Source organism: Myotis davidii, unplaced genomic scaffold, assembly GCF_000327345.1.
Source record: "Myotis davidii unplaced genomic scaffold, ASM32734v1 scaffold1065, whole genome shotgun sequence".
In the NCBI taxonomy this organism is placed as follows: domain Eukaryota; kingdom Metazoa; phylum Chordata; class Mammalia; order Chiroptera; family Vespertilionidae; genus Myotis; species Myotis davidii.
The window spans coordinates 282,482-286,130 of NW_006297281.1; positions in this window are offsets into that span (position 1 = coordinate 282,482).

The window sequence follows — 3,649 nt, forward strand, 5'->3', positions numbered from 1 at the left end:
CACTCCTTTTTTGTTGTTAAGGATTCAAATGTGTAAAGTGATAGTCTCAGAATAAAATTTTTGTGAATGTGGACATTTTAAAATATAGGTCACATTGTCTCCTACTTGAGGCAGTTGGTCAATCCGGAGGGTTTGGCCAGCCCATGAACCGCCTCCTCTGGTTATGAGTGCCGAGATCATTTGCCCTTGTCCGGAGCCTTCACTTATGCTGTGCAGTTAAACTTCAAGAGTTCAGAAACCCTAATTAAAAATGTGTGACTACATCCTTCCTGAGTAAAATGCTCTTGTAGTTCTCTTGCAGAATTTCAGGTCTTATTTGTTAGTAGAATTCATTATAAATATCTTCTTTAAACCAGAGCTTAATAACTTCCCAGAAACAATATTTAATATTCCTTATGTTTTTCAAGAGTGTGTGTGTGTATATGTGTGTGTGTGTGTATATATATATGTATATATATATATATATATATATATATTCTACTTTGCTTTTAGAATTCATTCACTTTTGTCCCTACCCATTTATACTGAATTTTATCATATGAGTTTTATTTGTATTTTTAATAAAACTAGTTTTAATTATCCTCTATTTTATGATTTTTCTGCTTTTCTACTTCCCCATAATTATTAATTGAATGTTTACTCTAACCTATGGATTTTTAGATCTTTTACCAGGACAAATACTTTCTGCATTTAGGTAGAGCTAAGTATATAGCAACAGAAAGTAATACACATTTTTATATGATGTCATACCAGGATTAAAATTAGAAGTTATATACTTCACTTCTCTTTTTATCATCAGAACTCATTATTGAGTGCTTATTGATATAAGGCAAGATATTAGACACTTGACGGGAATTAGTTGAAATTATAGACTATCGCCATGAAGATTTTAAATGCTGAACTGTAGACATGGGCATATATGACGTAAACTTGTCTTACTATAGAAGGTGAATAACTGAGTTTGGAAAACAGTGATAACTTGTAAGTGAGAGTATCTTTGGAGTTCCTTGTTCTCAGATAGTCAGAGTAAGCAAGGAAGTGGTTGTGGTGGTAGTGGCGGGGGTGGGGGTAGTTCTTTGCTTCTAGAATATTATACCACAGTTAGAGCTGCTGGCCAGGGAGGATTAACAGGCATGCCTGAGAGTGTGGGCGTGCACGTGCTTACGCACCACTAGGGGAGGGGTTGGCCAAAGACTACAGGAAGTGAGAAATTTCTTCCAAGTTTTAAGTTTAAACGTTGAAATTTCTTATGAATTTTGCAGCTTATTTTGTAATAGATCCATGTTTGTCAGAGAATATAAAATGTTTTTAAATTCACACTTCAACTGTTGGGTAAAAATTAACACCTTGGGAACATTCTTTATGTAACCTGAGACTTGGGAGTATCCCTGCCACTTCTCTTCCTCCCTAGGTAGGTGCAGGTGGCTGAGTTTGAGAGGCAAAGGGTCTGGAAGGCAAGAAAGAGCATAGACTTTGGAGTCATACAAATTAGGGCTGCCTTTGGGTTCATTTTCTTGTGTGTAAAATAGGGTTTATAATGCCTGCCTCATAGGATTTTGTGAAGATTTAAAACATAGAATGGCCCAAGCACATAGGAAACAGTGAGTTGTGTGTCTATCGTGATTACTAATACTATGCCCTAGTGATCTTTTTTCACTAGGAGAGATTGCTAGTAATGTTCACTTTTACAAAGTAGCTGAGATGGTAGTTTCAGAATTGCCTATAAATGGCCGCTTTAATCAACCCTATCCTTCTACTGAGGGAATTGTCCCTTGGGCTTGGCAGGCCTTTTTGGAGGTGCATTAACTCACCCCACTAGAGTGTAATTTAGTATGTTGGGAAGTGCATCTTGTGGTCCCCCTGAGGCCACCAGGAATCAAGGCACATCTGAGTGCTCGACATGCCCCCAGGGAATGAGACCTGCTATGCAGAGAGTGGATTGAACCAGTGGCTGGCTGTAGGTTTTTTGGTTTGGTTTTATTTTTAATACAGTTAACATTTATTGAGAACCTATTATGTGCTAGCCAGCGGTTCTCAACCTGTGGGTCGTGACCCCTTTAGCGGTCGAATGACCATTTCACAGGGGTCGCCTAAAACCATACTGCATATCAGATATTTACATAACAATTCATAACAGTAGCAACATTACAGTTATGAAGTAGCAACGAAAATAATTTTATGGTTGGGTCACAACATGAGGAACTGTACTTAATGGGCCAGAAGGTTGAGAACCCCTGTGCTAGGCAGTTATGCTCAAGTACTTTTAAGGACTTCATTTGATTCCATTTTTTTTTCCCAACAGTTTTATTAGGTGGGTGGTGATCACCTGGTTTTCCAGAGTTTAAAGCAATGATAAGTAATGGATTCTCAGTCATACAATATCGTGGTTGGATGGCTGCATTTTTTTAAATCCCTAAACAGTCCTAATTTACATCCTGGGAATACGTTAATCACAGGAAATACTTCATTTATTCTCTGATGATGGTACATAGCAATAATAACTGTACCCTTTTTATGATTTATGGTAACATGTGAAAGGAGCCAGGACAGGTTGCATTTTATGAATGAAAAGGTAAGGCTGAAGAGAGGCCAAGATGGCGGCATAGGTAAACACCAGAAATTGCTGCCTCGCACAACCACTTCAGAAGTACAACTAAATGACGGAACAGACATCATCCAGAACCACAGGAAGGCTGGCTGAGTGGAAATTCTACAACTAGAAGGAAATAAAAAAGCACACTGAGACTCAGAGGAGGCGCGGAAGTAAAGTGTAGAGGTATGGAGGTGCACTAGGAAAGGGTGGCAACTGAGGATGCGGTTGTCTTTTTCAATCAGGAGGGAGACACAAGCTCCTGACTGCTCTGAACTCCAGTTCTGGGTGAGTCTCTGGGAATCCAAACTCATACGGGGAGAAACTGGACTGTCTTTCTCTCAGAGTTGCTTGCAGCGATTACCGCAGGACACTGAGACAGGGCCTCTTAAGGCAGGGCTGAGGATCAGCCATAGCTGTTTGCTCTGCCCAGTTGATTCCCTGAGACCCGCCCCACCCAAGCTGTGGGCAGAGGCTTTTACATGTGAATGGCCTGGCCCTTTGCAATCTAAAATTACCTAACAAACTGCAGCTGGGTCAGAGAGACCCAGAACATCCAAAAGAAGGCCCAAAGCCCTGCAGCAGCTTGCATTGCTTCACAGCTGGGCCTTATCTGGGCACCTGCAAACCCCAAACAAAGAAGAGGAGTCTGCAGATCTCTCCATAGCTCCTGCTGGGCAGCCTCAGGAAGAGGCTAAATTAGTACCTCCTTAGAGATTCAAGAGCCAGTCTACCCAGTGGTCAGAGTGGGATCATCCAGATTACAACTTCTCAGATCCATAAGGGACACACTCAGGGGCCAGACTCAGTGAGCACCAAAGCCCCACTGAAGCAAGTCTTGCCCAGAAGAGTGTCTCCAGCTCCGAAGTTCTCCCACTGCAGACACAGCTGATTCTCACTGCCAATTGGCCAGGAGGTCAATGCCTCCCAGTGATCCTACAGCAACCAAGGCATAGCTACAAGACTGTGCAGAAAGCCCACAAGGGGGTGCACCAAGAGTGTCCACCTCAGGTAACTGGGGAGGCTGAGCCACTGGGCCCTACAGGACACCTAGCACAC